The sequence below is a fragment of the Haliotis rufescens genome, unplaced genomic scaffold, assembly GCF_023055435.1.
Source record: "Haliotis rufescens isolate VD_foot unplaced genomic scaffold, xgHalRufe1.0.p SCAF_6, whole genome shotgun sequence".
NCBI lineage: Eukaryota > Metazoa > Mollusca > Gastropoda > Lepetellida > Haliotidae > Haliotis > Haliotis rufescens.
This window is the reverse complement of record NW_025964334.1, coordinates 5,764,372-5,778,770: the sequence shown is the minus strand read 5'-3', so window position 1 is coordinate 5,778,770 and position 14,399 is coordinate 5,764,372. Positions and strand designations below refer to the sequence as shown.

At 40.8% G+C, this 14,399-nt stretch overlaps 1 protein-coding gene across 1 annotated transcript in view; it reads left to right on the top strand.

Annotated features, from left to right (window-relative positions):
* The first annotated feature begins 4,568 nt into the window (after positions 1–4,568).
* LOC124148810 (serine/threonine-protein kinase 38-like) overlaps positions 4,569–14,399 on the top strand; it is a 96,449-nt gene continuing 86,618 nt past the window's right edge. The window contains exons 1-2 of the mRNA XM_046520118.2: positions 4,569–4,713; positions 4,890–5,041. The gene's annotated coding sequence lies outside the window, so the exon portion shown is untranslated. The remainder of the gene's footprint in view (positions 4,714–4,889; positions 5,042–14,399) is intronic.

The window sequence follows — 14,399 nt, the reverse complement described above, 5'->3', positions numbered from 1 at the left end:
AGGCAGACTCAGGGTAACTACGCACAATGAGGACCGGTACTTGCGTACTATGCATCTCCGGTATCGATTCCTGACAGTGACGTCATCAGCAACGACTGCTTTTGGGCATATGGCTTGTAGACAGGCAGTGGCCAGGCGACTCGGGGCTCAAGGAATTCGGGCTTACAGACCTTACAGAGGACAGTTAATGGCATCGCAACATCGTCGTTAGAGATTGAGATGGGCCCGGACTGTACGTCGTTGGCAGCGACGTGACTGGAAGTGGGTCGTCTTCACTGATGGAAGCCGGTTCTGTCTGTTCCAGCGCTGAATGAAGAAGGGAGAACGAACAACGGCATGTTCTGGAGGTCGTGCTGTATGGTGGAGGGGGTATTATGGTGTAGGGAGGAATTTGAGGGCAGGAGAAAACACCACTGGTCATCGTTAACGGAAAATTGATAGCTCAACGTCACATGGATGACATTCTTGGTCCGATTGTCCTACCATTTCTACAACAGCTGACACATGAAGCCCTTCATATATATAAATTATATATCTAAAATATACTCTTAAAAAAAAGAAATGCAATACGGATATTTTGGGCCATATAAGCAAAATTAGCGGTCCAAGAGGTGCAAAATGAAGAGGTTTAATGCGTTATTGTGTCAGTGACAAATGTCCAGGATCAAAATGATCACAACAAGGACATTAGTCGGGAAACACGTACGATTCGGAAAAACGCACGCAGTGCATTAACAAAATGACCATAGAGCTGCACGCACTCCACGTGCAGCAGCACTATGAACGGCATTAACGTGCAGGGTTTTTGACTGCCTGGCATCTGTGTCAATCGAACAGTGACAGTTCAACACCATGCCAAGATTAACAGAAGTGCAAAGAAGCAACGCTTGCCGGCAGGGGAATCCCGATCAGCTGTAGCATGGGTTTTCATCACAAGGCTATGGGATCGGTTTCAACAGCATGGGCCAACACGTGATCGGCCAAGGTCGGGACGACCAAGAGTAACCATCCCCGCCAAAGATCGCTACATCCGACTGCACCACCTACGTGACAGGGCGACCACAGCAACCTCGATCGCATCCCAAATACCCGGACTGCGCAGGATATCCGACCAGACCGTACGAAACCGTTTAAGAGCAGCAGGTCTACGAGCAAGACGTCCTTGTTCGACACGTCATATTGAGTCGACAACATCGTCAACAACGACTGCATTTATGTCGTCAACACAGGGTATCGCCTCAATTGCGATGAAGAGATGTCTGGTTCAGCGACGAATCAAGATTTCTCCTCCGTCGAGGGGATGGAAGAGCATATGTCTACAGACGTCGGGGAGAACGTTACGCCTGAAACTGCGTACAGGAAGTGGACAGGTTTGGTGGGGGTAGCGTTATGATGTGGGCGGATATCTCTCATCAAGGCAGGACAGGTTTGGTCAATATCCAGGGCAGTCCTACGGCTCAACGATACATCAACGAAATTCTCCTACCACACGTCCTCCCAGTTGCAGCCAACGGCCACGGTGTGGGGAAGACAACGCTCGACCACATACAGCACGGATCACAAGCGTCCGTCTACACAACAACAACGTTGATGTTCTCCCCTGGCCCTCCAGATCCCCGGATTTGAACCCGATATAGCATCTGTGGGATGAATTGGATAGATGGCTACGCCTACGTCAACCACAACCCCAGACGTTGCAGCAGTTGGCTTTTGCGTTGCAGGCCGAGTGGGCTACCATTCCCCAGGATGTGATTCGCATACTCGTCTCTTCCATGGGCAGGAGATGTCAGGCCGCTATCAGTTCCAAATTATTGATGGTAGCTGACCTTCACCTTTGACTTTTCCTATGTACCGATAACTGAGATGACTACAATCACCAAGTGTTCTCTCCACAACATTTTGGCTCAATACCTTGTACGGTTCCTCGTATAAATGTATTTACCTACCTCACACGAATCTGGCTTTGCGTTTCTTTTTCTTTCCTTGAAGAGTATAACGTTTGCATGTCTTTTTTTGCAGAGTAAATTAACAGTAACTAGCCCATGTTTCATTGAATACTGAAAACATCAACTCATCTAAAATTAAAAACAAATAGTCGTTTTCATATATACTCCTGTTGGCGTGACACTTCCCAGTAATGGGCGATGGGGAGGCTGGGGTGGTGTGTGTGTGTGTGTGTGTGTGTGTGTGTGTGTGTGTGTGTGTGTGTGTGTTCCACAACTAGATTTCATCCTACACAGGACAAAGTGATGATGGTATTTGGGCCCTCATTGGAGCTTCGTCCGTATCATGACGAACATGGACCTGTGTCAAGAGAATAAGAGATTTTACGTGCGAATCGGGCACCTATCGGGAGTGAGTGTGGGTGGGTGGGGAGGGGTGTGTGTGTTGGGGGTGGGGGGGGGGGGGGGGGGGGGGGTGGGTGGGGGGCTGGAGGGGGAGGAGGAGTCCTGTTGACTTCAACTAAAGTGGGTCACTGACACGATGTAATTAATCCATGCACATATTTGGGCCGTTATGGGTAAGGTCAGCCTCCATTCTTTACGTTCGTTGCGCTAAAATGAAAGCAACAATATAAAGGTGTAAACTGACAGTAAGCTATGCCGGTCCCTCCTATTCATATGAGGTGATCCCTACACAACGTTAATAGTCAATTATACATGCTTTGTTTGTTGGTTGTTTAACGCCGCACTCAGCAATAGTCCAGCTATATGACGGCGGTCTGTAAATAATCGTGTCTGGAACGAAAATCCAGTGACTGACATGGATGGATCCACGCCATTGGGATACGATGACATGCATCAACCAAGTCAGCGAGCCTGACCACCCGATCCCGTTGGTCGCTTCTTAAGCCAAGCATGGTCGTTTTTTTTGGCAAGCATGGGACCTATTCTACCCCGGATCTTCACGGGTCCAATAATACATGCATCCTTGACAATAGGATAATTACTGATAAAGTGGAAAGCAGGGCTGGGACGGGTAACTCGGGTACTCGGGTCGGGTGGGTCCTGAGTAGGACCCGGGTGCCCACAGTACCACCCGGACCCGTGGTTAGCCACGAGACATATTGTTTAATGACAAAAACTCATTAGAGCTCAGTGGTTACACTAATCGATAATGTTCCCATTTCTTTATGATGGTGCACACATTCCTTTTGACTTGTCTATATGTTTGAGGAAAGATAAAGCTTCAGTCAACTTCAGTGTACGCATGATTTTATCGTTTCATGAGACCATATACCTATTATATGGTCTCTGGTTTCATACATGTATCTAAACAATTTTTGCCAGGGCTACAGTTAAACTATTCCCAATTAGACATTGTGTTCCCAACTCTTGAGACCTACAGTGGGTACCCGGGTAGGGTCGGGTAATGGGGGGTTGGGTACCCGGGTACTAAATTTGGACTCGTCCCAGGCCGAGTAGAAAGGATTTTTTTCCGTTAATTAAATACAGGGACAGGCAAAGTACTTTGTAACTGTCAGTACTACAACTCAAATATCCTTGAAATAAAAGAAACTCATTAATGATTTCAACAGTTAACGGATTTGGATTCATGAATCTGTCATTCTCTTTTCTAGCCGCGAAAAGATTAGATATTGCAGATGCGGCTTAAATTCACTCACTCAGTCATTCTCTCTTATTTGCAGGGGCAAGAATAACGGTCATGGGTTCGAATCCCGGTTTGTCCTAATCATGTTTCCAGATATCTCAGCACCATACCCGTGCTCGTGGGTTTCTGAAACACCGTAGAATAACTGAAAAACAGATTGGCATTCTAGAAGTTGTTGAGTAAATAAGAAAACATACAATTTCACGGATAAACTTCTGTTTTATTGCATTTAACAAAACCAGAAACTGTTACGTTTCTAGAAAAAAAAACTGGCGTTAAATCACCCACTCACTCTAGTAGGAGCGTATCAAATGAAACCTGCACGTGATAAATCTACATGTTTTTAGGTCCTGCTCTTTATTGTGTGACGAAATACCCTAGCTGTTCTACTTGACTGACCTAGGGGACCAGGGGCACTTGTTTACAATGCAGGCCATTAACTGATTAATTAATCAACTAATTAACGATCATTAAGGCGACAGCTTGATCGTCAGTTTTGTTTATTGAAGAACTGAGTTGGGATATGCCTTGATACCTACTTGATTGACCAATACACAGCTGCCCTTGACACTATACGCTTAAAATAACAAATTGTTAATGACATGCCCCCAGCATATAAGAATTGTTGGGCCGAAAGTTGGTTTATAATAAATAAATTAAAGGATTTATGACGTGTTGATTAATAATGATCGCTTTAGTTTGAAACACATATCCAGACGTCATGGAGTGCTGTACTTGAAATGTTACTGCCGAAATATAGCCAAATACACAATTCATGAACACTTGATTAATGAACACCTTGACACGCAGGGCTAAAATACGCCTCGAAATAAGGAGTCGGTTGTAACCCCTACTTTGCTCACTGACTTCGAGCACCTGCAGATGTTACCAGGAAAGGTAGTTGCTTAGAAAACAGTTTATAGAAAAGACAGGTAACTGGATAGTTAGAACTTTTGTTACCCAAGACACAATAAGCAATTCAGGTCACGCTTTCCGAGATGCTCCACATAATTCACTCTTCTTAAACCCTTATGTTTATTTTGGGTCACCATTTACCGCCTAATATTTCAATATAGTGCACCTTGACAGACTTATTCAACGGTGAGTATTAATACACAAAAACAGACCGCGGCTTGGTTTCATGTGGATATGCTCGTTAGTAAAGAAAACTCAGTAGTACTTTGGACATGTGCATTTAGCTACAATCTTACTGACTGCGTTAAAGCACGTTTTTCGTGTTTGCCTCATTATTTAATTGCACTACATTTTCTTTCCAGCGGCGGACCTCACTTCCGGTAACGTGATTGGGTTCAGTATTCATTTGTGTTGGAGTGACAAATTTATCGATGGTGTGAATTCCGTTGTATGAAGGATTACTCTGCAAACCGCTGAAATTTGGAGGATTAAGAACAAACTCCTGAAGGCCCGGGTAAGATTAGAAAATTTTACTTTTGTTATTTCTTGCATTTGGGGAGAGTCATTATCTATTTTTGAAGTTAATGTAATCATCTTGTCTTCACGCTGCCAAGTACGTCTGACGTCTGTTTATGTCAGTACACATAGCCTATTTAACGTGACAGTATCATGATTGGGGTTGTTTTATTAGAGACGGATGTTGTTACAGTCATCGATGAAGACTCATCGAAAAGAAAAAGGAAATAGTTAAAGTTTCAGACTACTGCTATGGTGATTTATTCAGCCTTTCTGCATGGTTACGAGTTAATTGAACGACGAACGATAGTCACATGTTAGACGGTATTGATACCAGTGACATCAGTTATCAGCTGATGCACTGTCGAAGAAGGGTACACAGAAGAACCCAGGCTCTGTTAAAAAATCGCATTTATCATTTATAAAAATAACTTGTAATGTGTGTAGTCTCTTGTTTCTTTTGGTGTATGATGAAGGTCAATGACTGGTTGAAACAACCATATTTCCTCATATGGATGCCTGACCTCAGATAACCTTTTTATGAGCTGTGTCTAACAAAAACAACAGGTCTGACTTACTCTGTGTGATATTGGATGAATAGAGGGTGGGTCTTGGCTAGATGATACATGTAGTGATACTGTGAGTGAATGATCCCCATTTAGAAACCATGTAAATTAGTCCCTCAGAAACAGTACTGTAACCATGAAGATATGGAGGCCAGGTATCTAAGAGATGCGAAGACAATATTATTATACCATTCCAGAGGGGTCTATTAAAGTGAATATATTAGATTTTATCATTGTCACTTTCACCAGGATGTGCAACACTATAATAGGGATGTAACAATATTCAGTATTCATTGTCAAGATGCATTTTGGAATGCTCCAAAAGATGACAAGTGCTGGTATGGATTTTATCCCTTTACTGATACGACTAATGAGGTATTTTTACCTTTTGAGTACATTTACTACATATTTGTACTTTCTAATAGAAGGGAAATATAGGTAGTTATATCAGGAGTTTCTAGACTGTTGAAATAAAAGTGTTGACATGTCGTCATCTCTAGGATGTGCCCATCCTGTCATGCTCCACCTGGAAAAAAAGGAGAGTTAACCAACCTCAGCAATGATACAGGAAAAAACATTGTATTGATTTATGTACCCTAAGATGACAGCAATTCCTTCTGTGATGTGGTGCAGCTGAAGAACTCACTCTTTTCATTCATTAGTCCTTTAATATGATCATAGTTCCAGTGATGATTCCTGGGAATAATATTTCAGACTGTAGGAACAAGTGTCATTTTTAACAGTGCTCTCATCCATTTTCTAACACGCTATGGGCAAAGCTGTGATGAATTTCGTTATCTGCACTGATGGACCTCTGATCCCTTGTTGTGTTGAATTATAGCAAGTACATGTATTGCTACAGACATACAGGGAAGTTTGCAAATGTGTCATTTTTGTTGCTTGTGAGGTTTAGTTCATTATGTTCAGACATGTGTTTCAGGAAGTGATTGTAGCTGTGACAAATCTTACCTGAAAGTCATAGAAACCTGTTCTTATCAAACCCTTTTACAGTAGACTACTGTTCTGTTGCCCCTACATTACAGGTGTTTTGAACAACCGTCAGTGGCTGTATGAGTGTTATACTTATTATTCTTATCAAAGGGCTTGGGCGTAACATGGTTTTATTTATCTAGGCCCGAAACAAGTTGGTCCGATTACCTACCAACCCAAATTTAAGCTGCTGAATTAACTTAGACTGTTGGTGACAAAACAAAGAGCACACATGGAAGTATGTAACATAACTTTGCAGTTGCTCCTAGGGGTGCATTGATATGAAAAGCCTCAATACACTGGTCAAGATACAGAATGTATCTCTATAGGCCAGAATTAGAACACAATGGCCATAAAGATGAGTGATAAGGGCCACATACTGTTTCTTCCTTGAATCTAAAACAGCTGATTTTTTGGACACGAGTCACTTTTCAAGCTGACAGGTTATTGGCATTTACCCCTATTTAGATCGGGTTATTCATTTATTAAGTAAGTAAAATATATTTTGTATCATGTATTGTGATACAGGTACGTATGTATTGTGTATCACATCTAAGGCCACATATTGTAGTGCACCAGAGTTTTTTACTATTTCTAATCAAGTACACACCTAGGTTCTGGGCACATTATGATATATACTGCCCCAGACTGCCAAGAGGGTGAATTAAATCTTTGCAACAGGCTGCAGTGGTTGACTGGTGTTAGTAACATATTTGTCAGATATACACATCTTGTATTGGTACAAATGGTACAAGCATGGTAAAGAATTTAATACATCATCAGTATGTACATACATATTTATTAATACATTTTCAAGATTGTGTCATTTTTGTAGACTCCATCTTCTAGTTGGTCAACCCTCTAAGTAATTCATTTTGATATTGGCCAACACCCCATGAGCGTTTCTAGAGCAGGGTAGGTCCCATGTTCTTCAAGCTTGTCCTAAAGACTTGAATAATGTTAGTGAGTACATACATGTGCAGGGATCCAACTTAACCTGAAACAGTTACTGGCTTGCATCGTGATAACATGGAACCACACCCCTGAATAGCAGGAAATTTTATAACCTTTTTCAGATATCTTTAACATCAGAAAAGCTGACTTAGGCTAGCAGGCCAGTGCAAGTTCTTATCCTTACATGAGTGACTGGTAAAATGTCTCGTAGAAGGTGGATGATGGAGATCATTGCTCATGATATCAACCACTGTGCCTGGTCCAGACCCCATGTAATGACAGGCTGGCATCATACAGCTGCAGTATTACAGTTTGTACTGTAATAGAACAATCTTCTCGAGGTATTGAACACTTGAATTTCAGTTATGATTATTAAGCTCACCTGGCCCTCACTTGTGTTTGATAAATTGTTTCCAAATGTGTTGCTTTGTATTGTAAACGTTCATCACCTTGAAAACTAATGGACAAATGATGCTGAAACTTCATATGATTCCCATCAATGATGACAGCAGCCATATTGTTAAAAATCAATTTGTGACCATTACGCAGCCATTTTCGTTCAAAGTGTAATATAGTATATGAATAGTCAATAGTGGGCCTCAACACATTTTATCCAGGTTGGATGGTTTTGCAATATGCTGTACCTTTTCACTTGATTTTGCCTCCATGGCTTTGTAAACACCCGTTTCTCTGAAGGAAGCTGAACTTGGCATGTATGCTTTTCCTTATTATGATGTGATATTTTCTTCAAATCAGTTACATAGACTTACGACACTTGCGCTAAGATGATCGTAACTCACCTACTTAAACATAGACTTACGACAGTTATAGCACTAAGATGATTGTAACTCCCATACTTTAACATAGACTTACGACAGTAATAGCACTAAGATGATTGTAACTCACCTACTTAAACATAGACTTACGACAGTTATAGCACTAAGATGATCGTAACTCCCATACTTTGACATAGACTTACGACAGTTATAGCACTAAGATGATCGTAACTCACCTACTTTGACATAGACTTATTACAGTTATAGCACTAAGATGATCGTAACTCACCTACTTAAACATAGACTTACGACAGTTATAGCACTAAGATGATCGTAACTACCATACTTTGACATAGACTTATGAATGTTATAGCACTAAGATGATCGTAACTCACCTACTTTGACATAGACTTACGACAGTTGTAGCACTAAGATGATCGTAACTCCCATACTTTGACATAGACTTACGACAGTTATAGCACTAAGATGATCGTAACTCACCTACTTAAACATAGACTTTCGACAGTTATAGCACTAAGATGATCGTAACTCCCATACTTTAACATAGACTTACGACAGTTATAGCACTAAGATGATCGTAACTCACCTACATAAACATAGACTTATTACAGTTATAGCACTAAGATGATCGTAACTCCCATACTTTGACATAGACTTACGACAGTTATAGCACTAAGATGATCGTAACTCCCCTACAAGATGATCGTAACTCCCCTACTTTAACATAGACTTACGACAGTTGTTGCACTGTGATGATGGTAACTCCCATACTTTAACATCAACTTAAGACGATTATTGCATCAGGGTTTTTTCACTGAGAAAAGTTGGTGTATTTATACCCTGCATCCTGTAAGTCCGGTCTACCCTAGTAGATGGCTTTGAGCTCCAGGCCTTGAAGCAACAGGTTTGCTGTATATATAGGTGTAGTGGTGTGGAGTGGAAATACAGGATTATGACCAAGCAACTATGTATAGGTGTTAGTGGTTGTCAGGAAAGCCAGCTGTATCCACAGCTGACAGTCTGATGTACCGGGAGATGCTAGGTCACACATACGGATAAGCTATTGCCACATTAGCTTGGTGGGCATGCTACAGCGCTCTTTTCCTGTTTCATTTGACGTCAAACATGTTGGATTTGTTTGCAAGATTATGACCTGGTTATTGACAGTTTGGGTATCTATTGTCATGTGGTCTGCACGAAGCTGTTGGAGATATATATATCTAGTAGTGTAGTATTGTATATGGGTTTATGGGAGTGTTTTTGTTTGTGATGTTTAGAGTATTTCTTTCAAAACAGATGTTGAGGATGTTGTTTTTTGTGTGTGCATTTTTATTTTTTCAATTGAGTTTGGAAGTAATATTGACATGTTGGACTTTGAAGTTATGAATTTGCGCTGTAAATGCAATGGCGTAAGTGTGAAGTCTGTCAAGTAAATGTCAGTCATGCTGTTAATGTTACAAATGAAGAGGATGAATCAACCTGTAATGTTTGTTTGTTTGTTTTACGTTGAGTTAGCAATATTCCAACTATATGAGGGTGGTCTATAAATAATTAAGTCTCGACCAGACAATCCAGTGATTGCCATCTTGCGCAGCCAGTTATGATAAGGGCAAGCAGAAAGAAAGAGTTGAAAGATATTATTTGATTAGGATATATAATTGGAGATTTTGTTATCAGCAGTGTGAGGCATTGGGGAACATTTACTGATTGTTCGTCAGCTGATTTCGGTTTGAAGAAGCAATTGATAACCAGTGTTCTTGTTTACCGGTAAAATTAGATTTGGACTGGTAAATCATGTGACTGCCAGTCCCTGTGGACCGGCAAATAAAGTACCAAATAAATCTTTGTTGTTGAACAAAACAACAGCAATATTCATATAAGTATATTTTTCGAATGAAGTCAGCTTTCCTGTTATCATCAGGATTTCCCCTTGTTTGGTGCAAGGAAATAACATTTCTCTTTGCTTTGAAAAATATAGTTGTATCGACTTCATCTTGAAGTATACAAACAAAAAGGGAAAGTTGTGAAGTTTGTGTGAATGACACGTTGATCTAATAAGTTACTTCAGAGATGACATCATTGCATTGAACATGCTCTTGAAAAAATAATAAGCAGGTGATTTTCATATGTTTTTGTTGTTGTTGAAAGTTTGGACCGACAAAAATTAGAGGGTCTGGTAACTTTTAGAGTTTGCAAAAGTTGCAAAATAGTAAAGATAAACTGATACATTTGGCTCATATATCCCATGTCATTATCGATTTCTTTTTGGAAACTGAAAGTAATTAGTCACTGATAAATTTTATTAATTGGAACCAAATTTATTGCCGTTTAATTTGTCTTAATCTCAATGATAATTTAGTTCAATGGAAGAACTCGTTCTTTTAAAATGTTACAATATTTCTGAGTGTTTTTATATTTTCTCATACATCGAGACATGACCCTCCAGCTGAAAAAACATGACACTGCTCTTCGACCTGTTTGCTCTGAGTGCAGTTTAATTCAGAAAAATAAGTTGTATTTGACCTTTAGGATATATTTGACCCGCTAACCACCTCATTTATAGAACAGTTTTATCCAGTTAGAGGGCAGACCCATCTCTGGTGTTTGACTGATAGTGACCGACTTGTCTTATTGACCTCTGTTCTTCTTGTTGACCTCGTGTGCTAATCAAGGGAAAATCACATGTGATTGATGAGCGCAATATTGGATGGTTAATGAATTCTGATGAAAGGCGTTTACTGATGATTTGAGTCTTGGCCTGTCAATACTTAATGTAATACCATCACCATTTTACATGGTTTCAGAGGAGTTCCTTTTCTAGGACATGACCCCTCCGTGGTCTAGTGGTAGAGCGTCCGCCCGGAGAGCAGAAGGTCCGGAGTTCGAGTCATACCAAAAGACGTTAAAAGATGGTACTTGTTGTTACCCTGCCTGGCGCTCGGCATTAAGGGGCTAAAACAAGGACTGGCCGGCTCGGAGTCAGTATACTGTGTCTGAGTGGGGTATTCATGTTAAACTGCGGCATGGTATCTCAGTGAGCTATCACTATAAATCAGCATCAGTCGGGACTAGTACAAGCAGCCACACACACACACACACACACACACACACACACACACACACACACACACACACACACACACACACACACACACACACACACACACACACACACAATATCATTGGTTCCATTCTACTGAGCGTTCTTAGCAGTAGCGCTTTGAAGATTGTAACTCCCCTACTTAAACATAGACTTACGACAGTCATAGCGCTAAGATCGTTTGTGGACCATGACCCATGACCCTGAAGATATCTTTTATGTTTGGTAATGACTAAAAAAAATCATTAAAATGTCCTTGTGCCATTGTTGTCTGGCAATTTTTTTTTTAATATATGGTTAAGTTTTCAGACATTTTTTTTTTCATATAGTAATATTTGAAATTGAGTAGTAAACATGTTAATGTAGAGAAGTGTTTCCCAATATTTATATGGAATCTTCAATCATGTCAAGGAAGTGATGGCGACATAGATGATGACTACACAAGGATAGAAAAGTAGTAGGTTTATTCAAGGGTGCCACAGGGCATTCCTAAAGATGATTACAGGTGCCCTTTGGAATTTAAATGCGCTATCAAGAAGAATACTTTGAACCCTCGGGATGACATTTCACCATCAACTAGGTCGTAAGCATGCTGTTGTAATTCAGAAAGTTTGCCTCTTCCCCTTTCATTGAGGTTGTTAATACCCTTTTCAACCCCAGATTCCCCAGGTGGGCCATAAAAATCAGAGGATCCTCGTCATAACCCTAATGTTACAAGTTAAAGATTTATTTTCTCCTGGATTCAAATACCATAGGAGACCTAAAAAACGCCAGTACTCCCTAATTGGGGACATTGTTTTGTTATCATTGCCTGATCGTGCTGATAGTGCTATTTTTGCCCGACATAATGCTAATGTCGACATGTGAATGGGCAATGTTTTACGTGTGTGTAGGACAATACAGTCACTACTGTTGACTGTAGGTGTGACTGTGATCGTGATTGTTTTGTGTTCACATCAATCTGTGCTGCAGGGGACTCGTGTGTCGTGACGCTTTCATTTCACACGTGGTTCTTGTCCTTACAACTTACAATACTAGAACCGGCAGTGACTCAGCCTTGTTACTCTGTTTGCTGTACAGACCGACTCCTTCAATTGTTAATGCAGGTTCTCTTTCACCGTCGCCCGAGAGTGTTTGAATGGTAATGGCAGGTTTCAAGTGCAGGGATCATGTCAGCCTACCCGTGCCTGTCTACCCTGCTGGGCTATCAGTACCTCTCAAGCTAATTATAATGTTTAGCACTGTGGACAGTTTTGTTATACTTCTGTGTGGGGCGTGTGTCCGTACCGATCACAATAATGGGCAGCAGACAGATGAAGCTCAACTTGGTTGGTCAGTTATTAATAAAAGGTGAATGAAGAAAGCTCTGTTCATCACATGATGTTTGTTTGTTTATTGTTTAATGCCATCATCATCATCATCATCATCATCATCAAGCTAATATGTTTTGTTTGTTTGTTGTTTAACACTGCGCGCTGCAATATTCAGCTGTATGACAGCGGTCTGTAAATAATTGACTCTGGACCAGACAAATAAGTGATTGACATCATGAGCATCAATCTACACAATTGGGATATGATGAGATGCATAACCATGTCAGCGAGCCTGACCACCCGATCCCGTCGGTCGCCTATTATGACAAGCATGGGTTGCTGAAGACCTATTTTAGCCCGGATCTTCCAGGTCTCATCAAATGAATAATCAGTAACTGGCTGAAAACCAGCTGTCTTGACTAGTTTGACCGTTAGGTACAGTAATTGGAAATACTCGTGTAGATTGCTTCACTAGTCTTGTGGAGCATGCTTTTGTGTTTTAAGGTACTGACATTCAGCATTAGTATAGCTTGAATGTTTGTGTGAGTATGTGACACTAAAGATATATTTGGATGCAGACAAAATAAATCATGTGTCCTATACAGGCTATAGGACTCCAAATAGTAGTACAAGCAACAGAGATGGAAGTATAACAGGGTAGATTTTGGCATTTGGTTATATTGTGTGTCTTTCATATAAGGACATTATATTTATTTTTAGTTGGTACTGGCAAATACAACTGAATCACAGTGTCACTCGCCACTCAAACGTGTGTACTATGGAGGGTATATTTATGTTCTTTTGCGAAGATCCAAATTCTGAATCAAGGTGGTAGAGAGATGAAGCCAAATTGTTTTAGAATACTGACATCTGATTTGCTCAAGAACCCATGCATCCTTTACTTTCATTGGGTGGTCAAAGTTCACTCAGAGTTAACCTGATGCGATTTTCAATGGATGTTGTTTGATCTTTACAAAACCAGATATTGTATGAGAGTATAAGATCTGGGCCCAGTTACACAAAGCCATCTTAGCACTAAGACTATCGTAAGCCTATGTTAAAGTAAGGGAGTATCATCAAAGTGCTGAGATTGCTTTCTGCAAGTGGGCCCTGGTTGCCATTGTACAAAGGGATATCAGCGCTATGGTGATCGTAACTCCGATACCTTAACATAGACTTATGACAGTCGTTGTGCTAAGGCTGTTTTCTACAATGGCACTCTGAGATTAGAATTTAGATTGCTTGATTGATGCATGTGACCCCCCTGATGTGGAGTTGTTCATGGTATCAGTCACATGTTCATCTGGCCCATATTGGGGCTGTCGGGTATCCTACTGGTTAAAGCGTTCGCTCGTCACGGCAAAGACCCGGGTTCGATTCTCGACATGGGTACAATGTGTGAAGCCCATTTCTGGTGTCTTCTGCCATGATATTGCTGGAATATTGCTAAAAGCAGCGTAAAACCATACTCACTCACTCACTCTGGACCATACTCGATTATTAACAAGCCATGTGATATAGCTTCAACATTGCTGTCTGCATCATTAAAACATCATTCATTCATTCACAGGCAGCTTATGGGACGCCATTCACGACAAAAGTTTGAGAATTTTTTACAGTGGATGTATTAGCAGTA